Source organism: Pezoporus flaviventris, unplaced genomic scaffold (genome assembly GCF_033815535.1).
Source record: "Pezoporus flaviventris isolate CSIRO_AGI_PZ_B2104156 unplaced genomic scaffold, CSIRO_AGI_Pfla_v1 ptg000007l, whole genome shotgun sequence".
NCBI lineage: Eukaryota > Metazoa > Chordata > Aves > Psittaciformes > Psittacidae > Pezoporus > Pezoporus flaviventris.
This window is the reverse complement of record NW_026892555.1, coordinates 50,099,642-50,117,958: the sequence shown is the minus strand read 5'-3', so window position 1 is coordinate 50,117,958 and position 18,317 is coordinate 50,099,642. Positions and strand designations below refer to the sequence as shown.

General features: G+C 40.0%; 1 protein-coding gene across 7 annotated transcripts in view; it reads left to right on the top strand.

The window, feature by feature from the left end:
- Positions 1 to 18,317, top strand: part of DLGAP1 (DLG associated protein 1) — a 407,231-nt gene that overhangs the window by 285,483 nt on the left and 103,431 nt on the right. The window lies entirely within an intron of this gene.

The following is an 18,317-nucleotide window of genomic DNA, read 5'->3' as shown; positions in this document are numbered from 1 at the left end:
CTCATCTGGACCAAATTATTCCTGAAGGCCTAATGTTGAATAGTAACTACAGATATCCCACCCACAGCACTGCTGCACAGTTCTTTCATGTATTTTAAATGTTATTTCATTGCTAGCATTTTGAAATTATGTTCTGGCTTCTGCCAGCAATACCATGCTTGACTCTTGGTATGTGATCTTGTACTATCTGCTTTAGTTTGCTAAGGGGAGCTCAGTTGATGTATTAAATCTACCATGCAGAAAATTCACAGGCATAAAAAGAGATGTGCATTTGCACAAAATTCAGTCTAGAGTCCTTAGTGTCCAGCGTAACAAGACAAGCAAGCAGGCAACAATAATTAAGTTCATTATTCACAGCGATTTTCTGTGCTGATCAGCTAGAAGTGCAGTATTCTTTCACTGTGAAATGCTGGATCCCTTTTAGATTAAAAATGAAAAAAACCCTGTATTTTGCTTTAGTTTTAATGTGAATCACAGGACACTTTCTGTAGACATGCTTTGGGATCTTCTGTTAATTTATATCATGTTAAAGTGGAGAGAGAGAGAGACGTGAAAGTAATTGTTCTGTCCTTACAAAAAGATACTTTTAATATCCAAGTCATGTTGATGCACAGTCATTATTTTCTTGCATTTTCTTGTGTCTGTATTATTGCTAAGATGGACTGACTTTCAACTTATTTTAGTAATTCTCTGCTGGCTTTGCTGCAGTATGAGATAAAGGTTAGGGGCAGGGGGAAACAACGCCTAAGGTCCCTGGTGGCAGAGGTGCTAAAATAGGGCAGCATCAAATACCACCCTGTTTCCAGTGATACACATGGATGGAACTTCATCCTATCAGACCTGACTTCTTAAAATCTCCTCTCTTCTAAAGAAGTTATGAATCTGTTCAGGAGGGGAGAAACTAGGGAAAATCCTTAAAGATTTTTTTACATTGTGCCTGTTTTCTTGTTCATTGTATACCACAAAAAGAGAAGTGTCATACAATTGCTTGTGTTATTTGCTGGTGTGGAAAAAAACTATTTTGGTTTAAAGCACCTTTGCTGCAGCTACTGAGTTCCTGTGAGACATTTCTGTGGTTGCATCTGTAGCTGAGTTGCATGGCAATTTCCCATTCCCCTTTAAAAGGGCTGTGCTGTCTGACCAGCTTCTGCCCTGGCTGCCCTGCAGCAAGCCCAGGAGCTGCAAAAAGCGGTAACTGGTTTTGTCATCCCCAAATGCCAGCAGCCACATACAGAGCACCCAAATCCTTCCCTTTCTTTAGGTGTCGTTGGGATGGCAGCCATGCTTGAGTTGTGTCTGTGCAGCTCTGCACTGTGACAGTGATGTGTCATGCTGAAGGCAAGCTCTGGATCTTTCAGGACTAGTATATAAATCTCCCGTTTCATATCTGACAATGGCTATTGCAAATCTGTGCTAAGCCTTTGTTACACTTGAAAGGAAACATTGAAAAACTTCTTTCGGAAGGTAGTCCTCCTTGAGCTAGTCCTAAAAATGTTCACAGTTATTACTTCTTACTTTATCAAACCTAACTAGGCATAGTATTGACATTTATTAAAACTCTTCCTTGTAATAATCAATATTTGTTACTGCCTGCATAACAAAAATTGGAAAATGTACTAGAATGCACGGTTCTTACATAATTTAGTACTTTTACTTTTTTATGAAACTTAAAACTGCTACTTGTTTTTTTATCACATTAGAGAAACAATTTGATTCTGAACTTTACATAAATCTCAAAATCTAGGATACATACATAATGCAGAAAGCTTACAACTACTCTGGGTGAAATGGCGTCAATGACAACACCGAGTCATGACTTCATCTCGTAATATTTATAGCAGTGATAGAAATTACATTTATAAAAGCTGGATTGGGGGAGGGGGCCATTTTCTGACTTTGAAAAGGTCTCTTTTCATTATTCTAGTGGGATGCAGCCAACATGTCATTCAACCATCCTTGTGAAGTTGCAGTTAAAAGATGTTTGAATCTCAGAAACGTTGGCACTCTCTAGTCAATAGGGTCCAATCTAAATGTCTAGCCATGGATTTCAGACTGCTGCAGGATCTGTTGGACTCATCTCAGTCATGTGCCTGTAAGAGCTGTGAGACAACAGGGCTTTGGCAGAGATTTGTTGCTCAAAGTTCTTTGAAATGCTAGTGAGTCAGGCTGTGCCACTGCAGTTGTTCAGTCATTTACTGTTGGGTAGAATGTCATTTCTGGCAGAGCAGTCACTCTCAGTCTATTACTACTTCCCCCACTCCCACCCCTCCCCCCTCTCCCTTAGAGATCATTTTATTTGGGGCACAAATTAATTGCTGGTTACCTGTGATGAAAAAATGTGAATTGAGAGAGCATGGATGATGCCTTATTCAAACAAGATGTTAGACTGACAGTGGCTGGTATGAATGTCAGCACTATGTCACTATTTCTGTTGTCCGTTTCTCTTTTCTCTCTCTTTTTCTTCTTTTTTAAGCGATTCCTTAATATTAATCAGTAATCAGAGAATCATAGAACAGCTTGGGTTGGAAGGGACCTTAAATTCATGTAGTTCCACCCCCTTGCCATGGACAGGGACACCTTCCACTAGACCAGGTTTCTCAAAGCTCCATCCAACCTGGCCTTGAACACTTCCAGGGATGGGGCATCCACAGCTTCTCTGGGCAACCTGTGCCAGTGTCTCACCATCCTCACAGTGAAGAATTTCTTCCTAATATGTAATCTAAACCTACCCTCTCTCACTTTAAAGCCACGTCTCCCTGGCATCTTCTCTGTTCCAGGATGAACAAGCCCAACTCTCAGACTGTCTTCATGAAAGAGTTGCTCCAGCCTCCAGTCATCTTCATGTCCCTCCTCTGGACTCACTCAAGCAGATCCACATCTTTCTTGTGTGTCCCAAATAATCCTCAGTGCTTAGCTAAACATCGTTTCTCCATTAAAGGGGCCAAGATTTGACAAAGTGACAGAATGACCTTCTGACTATCAACTATTTGTATATTTCCACCTCCCTAGTGCTTATTTTATTTCCTTTTTCAATGAATTTCACACCTCTGAAAATAATGAGTATGTAGCATTATCGTCTGCTTTCATTTATTACCGTCCCAATCGTAACACACTCTTAAGATTTTCATCGGTGGTGATATAATTATTAACATTTTTCACTAGTCCTGTTACTAAGTTCATCCTTGTGAGTCTTTCAGAGTGCATTTATCCCACAGTTCCTACTCCCAGCTAGAGCTGTTCTGTTGCTCCTGAATCATTCTCTTTTCTCGTGGGGGAGGCATGCAGATTGTGTTGGAAAATGGCTATGCCTTCCTTCGTTTTGGTTCTCCATTGCCACCACCGTACATGTGATGGTTAGTTGCACCCAGTCATGCTTCAAGCTATTTTTGGAGTGATTTCATGGGCAACTGGGTGTGCTCTCTGTTCCAGTTTTCCCAAAAGGAGTTGCTGGGGAGGCTCACAATCACAGCCTGGAAGCCAAGGTGCCCTTGCCATCAACCAGTGATCATGCAGCCTTTGTGCACTGCTCCCTATGCAAACATGCATGCACCCCAAAGTGGCTTTATACTATCAGCTCTAATTGTCCCTTCTCCAGGGAAGTTAATCAGATTCATTATATCTCTGTGATGACTCCAGTATCTGCCTGAATGTTTTGCCTCTGGCAGAAGATTGACAAGCCCTCATTTTCTATAGAAATTGCATGTTATGACTATATTTCCTTCCCCTGTTCTCAGAATCAGTATGTCCATATAATGAAAGCTTGTTATTTAATGTAACTAGTTCCCTTAAGGGCAACAGCTCACAGAATAATAAAATAATCCATTTGACGTTCATACAAATGATGAATTACCTGAACAGCTGTCTCTAAAACCAGGGCTGTAGCTTGACATTGATGTCACAAAGATTCTTCATCTTTCGAATGTTTTCAGATTATCTGTTTTATTTCATGTACCTCCTTTAAATTATGTAGTCAATAAATAATACATAGAGAAAGAATCCTTATTTCTAAGGAATATTTTTAAAGTGAAATAGACGTGAAGTAATACTTAAAACATTGATCTTAGAGCATCTTGATTATTTGCAAGCTTGTTTTACAATATTTTCGATATTAAAAAATATATAATCCCTTCTCATAAATAGAATATTTATGTTTCTAGAGAAGAAAAGTAAAATTAGTCTCTTTTGTAGCCAAAAAAAGAACCCAAACCCAGCAAGGTAAAAGCTTGCTTCTGAGCTGAATCTTACAGTTTTTATCATGCTATATTATATTTCACCATTACTCCCTCAGAATTTCTATCATGGGCACCACTGAAGCCAGCCAGAATGGGAAGTTTAGATCTGGTCCAGTTTAGATCTGAGGTTAATGTAAATCCCGTGCCCTGCTCCCGGGATTACCCACTGCACCCCGTACAGGCCTGATATAGCCATTGGGAGGGCATTCCACTCCATGGGGAGGTATGCACTCTACTTGAAATCAACACTGGGGTTTTTCACTAAGGCATGAGACTTAGTGGGAATAAGGCAGAGAAAAATGATTGTAAACTTTTTCTCTTAAAGTCCTTGGGAATACTATGCAATTGGGATCTGGGTCCTCACCACTGGATTCTGCAGTGAGTTGTTTACAAGTCTCAAGTGTAGCGTTTAAAATCTGAGCTGTGGAAGTTTTTTCTCCCCCCTGACAAAGTACATACTAAGTTTTAGATGTTGGCCTTCTACCCAGCACAATGGGATGATAACCTCTGCCATGAATTAATCAAGCTGCTTGTTAAAAAACATTATCTTGCCACTATTCTTCCAAGTTCTTTTGAATTCAGACAAATTTAACAGCTTTCTCTTCCATAAAATGATACACTGAGGTTAATTACAGTTCAGGAGCACTCTAAGGTATGATTTGGCTGCTCTGTGTTTCTCAGGTCTAAAAAGAGCATAAAGAGGTGCCCCTGGAATGAGTGCCTGGCTTGCATTGTTCCCATAGGGAGGAGGAGGATCAGTCAAGCAATTAAAATGAAGGACTGAATTGCAAAACCCTTAGCTGTGCTACTCCTTTTTTGTAGCAGGGGAAAGCAGGGGAGGGGTGGGGAATCTGGCCCCCACACCTACATGCTATGTCCCCATGTCAGGTAAGCTGTGGCCTCGGAAGGAGGGTACATAGAAGGAGTGCTGGGCACTTCACCTCTGCTGCTCCCTGCCTGGCCCCTTACCAGTCACAGCTAAAGGTGTGCCTCCAGTTCTGGGTAAAAAGGGATTATAATGCTCACTTCCTGCACATTGGAATGTCACAAAGATTGATTGATTACAGTTAGTGCAGCAATCCTTGAGCCTTCTAAAGAGGTTGCAGAAATGCTTATACCATCATTAGTCACTGACCCCTTGCTTTTAGCTCCTGCTTTGCATTTCCTGGTGCTCATTGAGATGCCTGGGAAGAGCTCCGCTGCACTGCATCAGCAGCAAGGCACAGTGTGGGGAAGAAGTTAAATCATCCTCATACTTCCATGCTGGAGGAGATGCTTCAGAGGCTTGCGAGACCTCAGCCAGAGATAAAAGGGTCGGTTCCTGTAGTTCCTCCTCAACTGTGCTTCCCACATGCATCCTGCTGCCAGGATACTCTCTTCTCTCTTTCCACCTGCTGTATGTATTTGCTCACCCTGTCATGTGTGAAAGCCCGCAGGGAAGTGTACTACTCCTAGGAGTAACAGTAACTCATGTTGCATTTTTCTGTGTCTGTTGAAATTCATAGGTATGATATATCATAACTTGACACATCTCCCCCTCTCTTACTGCTGTGCAGCCCACACCCATTCCTAACATATGTCCTAGAGGTGGTTCAGCTACTTTCGCAGGGGGTAAATGATAGATAGGCATGCTTCCCTTCAGCTATTCCTACATCCCCTCTTCCCTCTATGACCTGCCTACATACACTAACGCATGGCTTCCCACTCCCATCTCTATAAATTTTCTTTGTATTTGTTACCCTTCACACTATAGCAGAAGGGAACCTCAAAATGCTTTTTTTTTCCCCCATAGGGAAGGACTTCAGAGCTAGGAAAAGATATTTTAATACATCTCAGAGCCTGAGCTGCCATGGTATGTGCTGCACAGAGAAGCAAACACACCACACGCACTGAAAATCACAGTTTGGTTGAGTGAGGGGGTTCCCACTGTATGCTCTGTGCATGCCTATTCTTGGAAAAGCTGTGAACTTTCTGATGAAAAGCCATTTGGAGGGCTGCAAGAAACATTTTTCTGTTATTGTCTCCTTATTTCTCTCCTTTGGGGAGGGTAGACAGCAGCACCCGTGGTCCTGTACTAATGGCAGCCCAGTCACCCATTAAAAGCATGGTGCTGGCAGGGACAGTAAAACCTACAAGACCTAGTGGAGGGGCGGTTTTCTACTTATATCCCAAGTCCTTAGTATACTCACGACAGAGATTATTCATGACCTTTCTACACTCTTTTTGTGAAGAATATTGATCCATTTTCTTCTGCTGAGTTTAAGCTTGGTTTCTTCCTGTTTGGAAAGGCAGTACTGGGCCTGTTAAGCAGAATTTGTTGAAGGAAGAAACATGACTCAGAATTTCCAGTCAATTTAAGATCCCTTCCAGCCCAGACCATTCTACAATTCTATGATGATTGATAAACCCTCAGCAAAACTCCCAAGATTTGACCTGCTAAACATCCAGCAATTACCTAATGAACTACTTGCTTATCTTCAGGTAAAAACAACTTTATAATTTTATTTAGCATTTTCCTGTTACTAAAAATCTTCTCCTCTGTGAGTAGCGAATAGCTGTACACACAAAAAGCTGCCTTCACTTACCCAAATTGCTTCTTTCCTGCTATAAATGGATAGTTAGCATAGTTATCCATGGTGAAAAGAGCATGGTAATGCAGCCATTGAAAGTGTATTATTATGTTGGGTTTTTCTTTGGTTTCTACTTTCAAATAGCTTTATTCTTAAAGAATATAGAAGTAACATTTTTACCATGTTACTAGTTTCTGTACAGAAACTTTTTTCAACACCAGAGTGGTGACCTGCCCTTTCTAGTCACCAAGAAAAATACTTTTGTTCATTTAAAGCACATAAAAAAAGCTTTAAATCCTACAATTTTTGTAATGATATGCTGAATGCTATGAAAGCAAATTGCCTTATGAATGCTGATTAATTGGAAATCAGGTCCATAATTCATCTGGGCTGTACAGATCAGAATATATTCTAAGATACAATAGGTGTGCAGTACGTATTTTTGAGTCCTTGTACTTTGTTCTTGTGTGCATTCTTCGCCAACTGTGGAAACTCAAGGGTTTTTCCTTTAACTGGAAAGGTTTTGCAAGCCTCATGAGATGAGCTTTGGGAAAAACATAATGCATTGCAGATGCATAATAAATAGCAGTGATTGGAAGCACTAGATTCTTCCTCCCTCTAGTGGCTGGTTGGCTCCAGTGAGAATAAATGGAGCTCTTTATTAACATCTCAAGGAATTATTCCATTAGTTTAGCTACTAGAAACTTTACTTTTATCAGGTTAGCATCCTCCAGCATCCTTCACCTCCTGCCTGCTTGGTAATCCCTGGTGCCTCTGTGTACACATAAGTGACTATGTTATGATTCTATGTGACCAGCCTTCCAGTTTTTCAAGGCCACCTCTCTACAGTGTTCTCAAGCTTTCCCAGTCTCTTCTGTACATTATATTACATGATTCCCAGTAGCTGTCATGTAAAGAAGGTTGCCCCATTTCTGTTTTGTTTCTGTGCTTCCTCATCACACATTACAACAAATCCAGGTAATATATCACAGCTGATCTCTGATGTGTGTGCTAAACTGAAAAAGTGATGAATTTGAGTCAGCTTAGTTTGCTAGTCATGTACAATACATGACAATAAGAAGTAGATTAATAGATTATCATAATGTTGCTGTTTTCCTAATCAAGGTGACAAAAAATCTGAGCAGTAAAAAAATCTGAGCAATAGAATAGCCAGTATATATACATAGGTACAACAGCCATTTAAGGAAAAGGTCATCTAATGAAGAGGATACTTAGTAATACTAAACAATTAAATTATGTAACTTCAGGGCAAAACTGCAGGCCCCTTCCCCCCCAGTAAATGCTGTGAGGCTCAAGAAAGTAATTTAGGTTTCATTATGCTTAAAATTGACATTTAGGCATTAAAGTTTTCCATATAGCTCACTGAAGTTTTATTAGGCTGGAGATCTTTGCAAGGAGTTCTGTCTTAACTCAGTAAAACCATTGACCTGAAATGGTATCGTAAATCTCCATCCATAGTCAATAATGGTTTTAATCGAATAATGCATTTCTTCTGAAGTGCCTTTTGATCATCACACCAAACATTCATTAGCCTTTATTAACCAGCTATTGCGCTTTATGTACAATAACTGTCCCTGGGGCTGAAGTTCATTATTTCAGTCATCCTGTCACCTTTGCCTCCAATAATATAACAAAAATACATTCTCTTCCATCAAAGAACCTCAGTCATGTTTGCTAACTTGAATGCAGCACCACAAAGCCGCCTGAGCTGCGCTGTAGAGAAGATTTAACATACCTGTTTTCTGAGCCTGAGAGTTTATATGACTTCTATAGGTCACACAGCAAATTTCTGTCAACAATGAAATCCAAACCCATGAGCCACAGTCCATTTCCTGTGGTTTTAAATGCCAGGTAGACATTATTTATCCAGAAAAACCTAAAGATTTTTTTTTCCCCCTGTTATGATGTTTTAAGCAAAAGCATGGGTATCCAGATATTTTGATTTTCCCAGTAAGACAGAAGGCCATTTTCAGCTTCACCATGTATCCTGTACTTATATTCTGAAAAGGAGAGGAGGTTTTCTTAATTCGTTCACAAGTGGTTGGTGGTTTTGTGATTTATATGGGCTAGACAGCACACTATTAATCAGCCTTCTATAAGGAACTAGCTTTATTCCTTTCAATATGCAAACACAGACATTTGGGCATTTTATCTTTTTTATCTGACCTTAATGGATTTTTTTTTTTGATTATTATTTTTTTGCTTTAGTTTTCACTGGACAAGAGCAGTGTCCCAGTTCCGTAAACCACATGCTTTAATTCTGAGTATGATAATGAAATTCAAATAAATATTTGGAAAATCTTCAGGAGTTAAAGCTTTCTTCCTTTAAAATGAGGTGCAAAGCCTATTTGACGATCCTCAAACCTGAAGAGTATCTACTCTTCAGAAATGTTTTTAGATTCTCATTGTCTCCATCTGAATCATTGCACTTGACACTAACAGCATGTTGAATGGCATGTCAACTAGTTGTCCATTCCTTTACTCCCACACCCAAATAAATGTTTCAGGGTATTTCTGTTCCATGGGATTAAAAGTTACCTATTTATGATAATTGCAATAAAACTTCCCTTTTAGTCCCCAGCAGGATTTTGTATTATTATCCAGGGCTCTTAAGAGATGTTTTTCTTTATTCTCTCATACTTCAAAATATAATTAGTTCTGCTTTATCAGGATTCATTCTGTACAAGTTAGGCCCAGTGATAGCCTATAACACAGAATGAGTCTGCTTTTAAAAAAAAGAAAAAAAAATCTAAAAAATGTGTGTTAAGCATAATTTTACATCTTCTGCACAAACATTATTTATCAGAAAAGTTTTCATAATGGAAATCAAGTGCAGACTTCCACCTTAAGGTATTCCATGCTTTTGCCCTGTTTATAAAAGCATTGACAAGCCAACTTGCCCATATTACAATACATATATATATACATATATATATATATATATATATATATACACCTGAAATAACAGGGTATCACTTCATGCTGTGTCTCAGTACAGGTGAGAAAATAAGACTGGAAAGACTTTGGAGTGGAAAGAGAACTATAAAATACACACAGATAACTAAGTTTGGGGAATTAACTGGATTTGTTTTGAGGATTCCCTTTGATGTAAAAGCAGCTAAAAGGAAAGTGGTAGCAGCTCCTTTTTTTTCTGAGGAATAACTCTGGTAAAGGTACATGGAGGGAATGTCTTCCTGTCTCTGAGTATAACTTTTGCTGCGCAAGATCAGTGATAAAAGAGAAACTCCCCCAAAGCAGCAGACTGCTGCCTGGAGAATCAGTAAAAAATTTGCCAGAAAGCCTACTGCACACCATTATTTTTCAATTTACTTACATTCTAGACATTACTTTAAATAAAAATGTAGGAAAAAGAAGTTATTATTTCTAACTTCTTTGGTAGTACAGGAGAAGTTGCAGGGTTTTTATCTTAGTCAGTGATAAATCCCAGTTGAACAGTTTCCCCCAGAATCTTTCATTTTTATCAGGAAGAGACAGCTGCAAGTCATATCTGAGCTCCAAGCTACACTTACCCAAACACAGCTTGAGAAACTGGCTGTAGAGCTATCCAGGTCATTACTGTTGTCTTATCACCCTCCTCTCAACTCTCTGCGCCAGCAGGAGGAGCTGGTTCCCATTGCAAATCACCGGTTCCCAGGTATCCACAGGAAAACAAAACGTAGAAAGAAGTACTTGCTTAGACTAGAAGAAAAAGCAGTCTTCTCTTCAGGGATTTTAAACTGCTTAGCAGTCTTCAAATATAAACCAGCTAAAATAGAGAATACTGAAATAGCCATTTAGTAAGAGTGCACAGATGATGTTTCAAAATGAACCCATCAGGAGAGGGGAAAGAAAATCCACAGTCGCTATCAGCATGTATTGTATTGTCCAGGTCAACAATTTGCAGTTGTTATCAAGAAATAATGTGTGCCCACAGTGGGTGAGGGGATATTCACAGTATTTGTCAGGTAGCAATGCATTGACTCTCGCTTTTTCAAACATTCATTCAGAGTCAGTGCTGTTACTCAGAGATATAAAAATGTGAGCTCAGCTCCTTTAGCTTAGTTGGACGTGGTATTTTTCCCTTCTGCCTTGCAGAGTTACTAGTGTTCCCTCCTCGTTGCTTTAAAATGTACTTGCTTTTCAGAGTTTCTGCAGTAGTTTGGTTTGTGTTGCACATCTGTACAGATGTTGAATCTGCTTTTTTTTTTTTTAAGTAGGTAACTGAAATTTTTGAAATGGTAGAAGACTGAATAGGAAGTGAAAAAATGCTGCATATGTAAAATTCATTTTTGGAAAATGCAGGTGGCTGCTTATCTATGTGAAGGTTTTGGAGTAATGGCGTTGATTTTCAAAACTGAAGATGTGTCCCTAATCTCACTGTATAGACTTATATAGACGTTGCCTGGAGGGCTGGAAATGGCTTTCTCTACCAGGTGACACAGAAACAGGCACGTGGCAGGACTGCAGGCTCATGGCCATGCAGTATGTGAGTGGCCGTCACCTGGTTTCAGTTCCATGTGGAGCTGAAGACACTGATCACTGAAAATGGATTGCAAATTGTCAGGAAAAATTGCTCTTAAACACTGCAGTGACATTAAACAGCAAATACGGTTTTAGTACTTACCTAGAAAACATGATTTGTAGATAAATACTGCCCAATATTGTAACTTGGTATAGCACAGAAGGACCTTAAGTTATGGGAAGCCTGCCCAGAAGATGCTGTTTAACTGAGCTAGAGTGCTACCCTCCCACTCCCGGGAGCAAGCCAGAGCTCCTGCATAAATCACAGTACTAAGCAGGGAGGGCTGGTTGTGCAGCCAGCTCAGCACATGGCCAGGTGACATTCCTGAAAAGTAACCGCTTTCCTCCTGCAGTTTGGCAGAGAGCTGTGACTCTTGGTTCTTCCCACTGGCAGAATTATGTATGAATGGGGTAGACCTAAAAATTAAATCAAGCAGGTGAGGTCCGAGCTTGTTGAACTGTGATTTTTTAGTAGAATAGCATAAGGACTGCAATGGGGACTATCTTGATGCCAGATACCCTGATGTCAATATTGTGAGTAGGATTAAGCTTAATATTAGGACATAGACTGAGACTCGAAGTTCTCACCATGAATGCATCAGGAAGTGCAGCTCTGCAGGTGTGCAAGAGGATGTTTTGAGTGTGTTACCAGAGACCTGAGAGGAGGAAAATGAAGTGTGATTTGATTCACTTATTATAATAGCAGCAACTGGAAGTGGTGGTGAAGCAATCCCTGTGCCTGAGCAGACCTGGAGGCATCTCCTTCCCTCCTTCTCAGGGGCTTGCCCTCAAACACAACAGTTGGCTGGCACACCAAAATGCTTGGAGTGTGTCACACATTTGATCTAGGTTCAGACATATTTTCCTCAGCAAGGACCTGCAAAAACCCATTTGAGTATGTACTTAGTAGGATTGGCAAGAGGGAGGGGGGACAGTAAGGCCCACAGCTTTCCTCAGAGGGTCTTCTGAAAGGAAAGCTACTCTTCTCAAGGTGGGCACTCTCGACAGTGCTAGGTGTGACAAGAAAGGATGGATTTCTCTTCTAGCATAAACAAAAAATGTGTGGTTTTCTACAGAAACAGCTTACCTGGCATCACCAGGTTGAGCTGGTTCATCCGGGTTGAACTGCTTCTATGTTTCAGCATCTCTTTTCACTCTCCAGGGTGGAACAGAAGAGCGCTCACAACTATTCCCCACACACACACCCCCACATAGGAATCAGCACCAGCATGTAGACCAGATTTCTGACTAAAGAGAATTGTATAATGTCTGTCTGCATCATCTCCCATCTGTTTCTCTTACCAGCTCAATTTCATATGGCATTATGTCCCCCTTCCATACTGTGCTCTGTTCTTTCACCATGTCTAGAAAGCAGGTAGAAGATGTGGCATGTCAGGGGCAAGGGAAATATTCCTTCAGCTCATTAGACTATGGTTTTTGATTATGCACAGCACCCGAGGGGACCTTTGAGATAAAGGGGAGGCTTTGTTTTAATGTATATAGTGGTTTTTATACAGTAGTCATCTTTGCTAACGCTTTGACACCTAGAGATTGCTCTTACAGCTGGGTCATATAACCTCAACACCTCCACAGCCCAAAGGAAAAAAATATAAAAAACAATCAACTCCAAGCTTCTGTGTCCCTTGAGAAAGCAGGTTTGTAATAAAATCACAAAGAGGAGGCTTCTAGGCAGATTCTGAAGCTCGCAGTAGCCAGACTTGGAGAGTTTTAAAAGGAAGTGGGATTTTTTGAAGCATTTACTACTGGAAACATTAAACCAGTTCCTGCTGCCCTCTATCAAACTAACAGGAGCTCTCTGGCAGGACAAATTGTGCTTACTCAAAAAGCCCACAACACCTGGAGATAGACACGTTAGGGAGCTGCGTGACACCAAACTGTGTAGGCTTCTGGATTTATATATTTTTTTAAGTGCTTTCCTCTGCAGCCCTACCAGAATCTGAAAAATACACCCCGTACTGCCTCTTCTCACTGCACAGCAAATCCTGTGACACAGGCATGCCCCATACAGTTTCATTGTGTGTCTTGGCTGGTCCGTGCAGTGAAGACAATTTATAATCTGATGGTTGTATCTTTTACAATGCAAAAGGAAGCAAATGTCAATTTTTTGCTGATTAATATATTAATAATAATTAATTGCTCTTCAGAAGTTGAGCTTTTTCTGGCTGTCTCCAAGTTTTGGATATTTCTTTCTCTGACTCGACTCTAGCAACACATTAAGAACTTGAAGAGAGGTTTTATGTTTTATTTTTTTTTTTAGCTTTAAGATAGGAAAACCCTATGAGAAAGTTCACTTGATTGTAAACAAAACCAGAAAAGGAGATCTTCAAAACCCAAAAAAATCCCTAATGAGTGGGAAGAATGCTCAAAACTGTAGATGTGCTGCCCTTGTCTCTGTCAGTTGCATGACAGCTTTATGTTCATTGCACTGAAAAAGCATGTGCCAGCATGATCAAATTACCCAAGCCTGGTGACCCATATCATGACCAGGATCAGACAGATGCACTTGAATGACTTTGTTCTATATGTGTTCCTCCCTGATGTCCTTCAGTGTTTTCCTTGTGTCAGACTGTGCTGGCTTCTAGCAACACAAAAATGCAAATAAAATTAAGCGCAGAAATGTTCATTGGATGTGCCCATGAGCCATGCTGGAGGTGGGGCATTCAGCCAAGGATAATTAAGCCCCAGGGAACTAAGCTGTCCGTTGGAGGCTACTGAAGTGAGAGCTGAAATATTTAGCAACAGTGGTGGTTTTGAGGTTTATTTTGTCTTGGGTTTGAGTTGTGTGTGGTGTGGTGTTGGATTCTTCCTGTTTGTTTGAAGGCAAATTTTAGCATATTCCTCTACTGGCTTACGGGAGTATTCAGGGCATGTTTCTGGACTTTCACTTTATTCTGATTTGTCATTTTCTGTTGGCAGGGCATAGTATCCATCTGGCACAACACTGGGCTTTGTACTATGAGTCTGAATGCTGAACTTGCGGAAGACAATACTGTCTTTGGACTACTTTTCATTGTAACACTTTTTTATACTGTGTCTGGTCTAAAGGGGTACCTCAAACTGCCCTGAGGCACAGTGTGTATCAGAGGCACTTGCCTTTCTTTACCCAGCAGAGCTTTTATTTCTCTGCTGGGTCTTGGCAGACTCTTTTTCAACCTATCTCAGCTCTGGCTCCTTTTCTGGTTAAGTCCCCTTGGATTTGCCCAAGGGTATTGGCCTCAGAGTGGCAGAAACCTAAAGGCCTCACCTTCTCCTCTTGCCATGACTCTTGCCTGTGGTTTTCGGAATCACAGCTAGCATGCTACTCCAGCCCCATGCATTATCAACGTGTTGCTGTTGTGGCTATGCTGTCATACTCTGGGGTGAGGCCTGGGACAAGGGCAGCAGCGATATGGGGAAAAAGGATGGTGCAGCTGGTTTGGGGACACACCTCTTGTGAATGCAGCATGCTACCTTTGGGGACAGCCCAGCCCCAAAGCACATTTGGCTTCCCATGCCTGCTGCAAGCTCCATGAATGCTGCTTCAACCAACATGGTGTATCCACAAGGGACTAACTGTTACACATCCCAAACAAAATCTCTCTTTTATCATAGCAGTAAGGAAGAACTATGTATAAGCTTCTCTGAAGGAGCTCTGGCACTGAGCTCAGGACTACCTTACAGTACTCATCCCACGTCATACTGTCAGTCACTGCAGCACAGAAATGATGCAGTATGCTTAAGGAGTTCATTCAAGATCTTTAATAATATGCATTCTCCTTCTGCCAGTTAACATATCCAATGCAGTGAGTGGAGCTAACAGATCATTTTGGATTAGCCAAAGAGCTGTCTCAAAGTCTCAGTCCCCTGTTGTATTTAGTTGTGGAAATCATGATGGCACAAAAAGAAGTTTAAGTAATGCAGGATAAGAAGATGTAGTTGAACCCTTAAGGAAGAAAAGAATACTTTCATTTACAGGTTAATGGTAATAGCAACTCTGAGAAAATAAATTAGACATTCAGCTCTTCCCTGTCATACATAGTCAGATTTATTCCTAAACTGAATGTTTTAAAAATTTCCAGTGGCATTACAGCTGTTCATTGAGGTATACTGTAGCACACAGTGACAATTTATTACACAGCTATAAAAGCCATAGCATAAATGCAAAACTTCAGATATTTCTTTGTCTAGGCTTTAAAATCTCTCTTTTCCTTTCCTTTTCTCTTTTCTTTTCTTTCCTTTTCTTTTCTTTCTTTTCTTTTCTTTTCTTTTCTTTTCTTTTCTCTTTTCTTTTCTTTTTTCTTTTCTTTTCTTTTCTTTTCTTTTTTTTCTTTTCTTTTTCTTGTTTTCTCTTTTCTTTTCTTTTTTCTTTTTTCTTTCCTTTTCTTTTTTTTCTTTTTTCTTTCCTTTCCTTTCCTTTCTTTTCCTTTCCTTTTCTTCCCCATCATTACTTGTAGTGAAGCAGTGATTGTAGCAATCAGTAAGCAAGGAGCCACCTCCTCCAACAGCTGCCAATACCCTATCAGTTTTATACAATGGATGGGAGGCTAAGATAAGTGGGCACCTGTAAAATGTGGTTCTAGATGTGTGCCAAGCTGGACAGTTGTACAGTCACGAACAAAAAGAAAAAGAAGGCAGCTGTGCTGACCACCCACATCTGTAACAAGAGGGAAACATTTGACCTCATGGGTGGAGGCCCTTGTTTCCAAAGCTGGGAAAAAGTTGTGCAACACTAATGCATATTGAAAATGACTTTTATACCTTTTGTGGTGGCTTTCTATGACACTTAGAGCATCTGATCTGATCTGTACTCTGGCTGCTACAGCAAAATCTTGCTGCTGTGGGTAGCTGCAGCTTATTATATTGGTTCCAGTATTTAAAAAGTGCCTGCCTCAGCACTTGCAAATTTCTGTCTGGCAATATCTGTGCACTGAATTTCATGATGTGCTGCATTCTCCTTGTGAGCTCAGCTAATCAGTGAACAGCAACAAGCCCCAGGTGACGTATTTGACTGGCTGCTTATCAAGCATATGTGAATTTTGTATGTCACATACTGGCAGCAAACTGTTTAGAACATATTCATAAAATACATCTTGAATTAATTCAAGAAATGCATTTCAGTCAATGCTGATCAGTTTACAGATCTGCAGGGTGGTGAAGTTGCTTGGATACATCTGAAACATTATGTTTTTTGAATTATTCATTCTATCTTATCTTCTTTTTTATTTATTTCTGTATATTTTTATCCAATAACAGACAAGAAGTTTTGGGTTTTTTCCGAGAGTTTCATGGTTAATGTTAGTTACCAAAAGGCTGTAGCTAACCATTAGTAATGGTTGCTTTTTCATCACTTTCTCTTTCTTTTTTTGAGTTGTTCAGAACACTGCTAATAATGATATCTAAAAACCTACTTTTGTCATGTGGAATCAAATGGCATAAGGAGTCAGAGTGTATGAATATGGCTGCTGTGAGTATTGCACCGTACACATAGTGAAAATGGCAGGAAAAGGCTCTGTCTTCATCTTGTGACAAGAATATCAAGTAATCAGCATAAGTTTACATATTTTTATTAGGCAGATAATTAGCAGCCAGAGTATTGTATGATTGGTATTGTAGAGATGCCCTAGATTTTATTACTGTATTGTACCATTCAGAAACAGCCCCAGTTTCTGAACTACTTACTTAGGTGTGCAATTACACAATGGAATTGTCCTCCTAAAATACATTGACAATTACCAGAATTGTGCATGCCACTGGGAAATTACTCATACTAATTACCGTCATTAGCTACTTCAATACAAAATGTCTGCAAATGCTTAAGGAATTAGACATAAAATGAATTCTCTTCTTTCAGGTCAGCTGTGTATGTATTGCTAAAACTAGGGGACCAAGATTAGGCTTGTAATTAGGTTACAGATTTTTCTTTCATATACCAACACACATCTATACGAGATCTACATTTTAAAATGTAAAATTTCGTTAATATTTTAAATTTTTGCTTTATAACATTTAGCGAATATTAAGGATATTTCATTAAATATATTGAAGAACCACCCTTTCAATACTTTATCCACTAATTGTTTCAAAAGGAATATCCCCAAAATTAATTATATTGCATAAAAGGCATTACATGGATCACTTTTTGTGATTCACATCTTTATAGGATGCCTGTGACTATGACGACAGCACCTAGCCAGCATTTTCAGGTGACAAACCATCCCACAGGTGGAGGATTGTTTCTACACATTACAACCTTTGCTAGCTGACTCTTAAGTATACGTGGCAGGAGTACTGCAGTTTGTACACTTCACCTATGCAGCAGTTTGGTTTGTTTGGGACTACTTGTACATCTTATCTGTCAGTTGTGTTGGAAAGATGGAGAAAGTAATCACTTCAGAAACACAACTGTGGTTTTTAAACTTCTAATTTGACATCAGTCTTGTAAAGCTACTTCCCCAGCTTACATTTTCTCAACTTACAGCTTAAGGCAGGAATAAAATTTTAGATCACGTCAAACCTCACCAGGTGCCCCAAGTTCTTGGAGTGGTTTCCCAGCTTAAAATGTTCTATGAGTGCATTTTGCATGTTGTGTATAATCTGCCTCCCCTATTGGCCCATACACCCTTTAAAGCTCCCTAAGAAGCATTCCCATGAGAGAGGTACATACATGGGTGTCAGAGTCACAGCACCATCAGGTCTGTTCAGAGAAATAACCCCTTAGAGGAATAGAGCCCCTACCATTCCCACCAACTGCATTGCAAGACGTGGATTTTCAGCTGGTGTGTTTGGGATCACTCAGCCTATATTAGTATCGGGCTTCTTTCTGTAACCGCCTCCCAGCTGTTTTGGTGGTTGCTACATTCAACTCTGTAAGGACAGAGGGCTTTCCTCCACTGCAATCACCTCAATGGCTCCGTTTACTCTTTTAAAACCAACACGTGAAGTCATTTCAGTGTTGTCATTTCGAAAGTCCCAC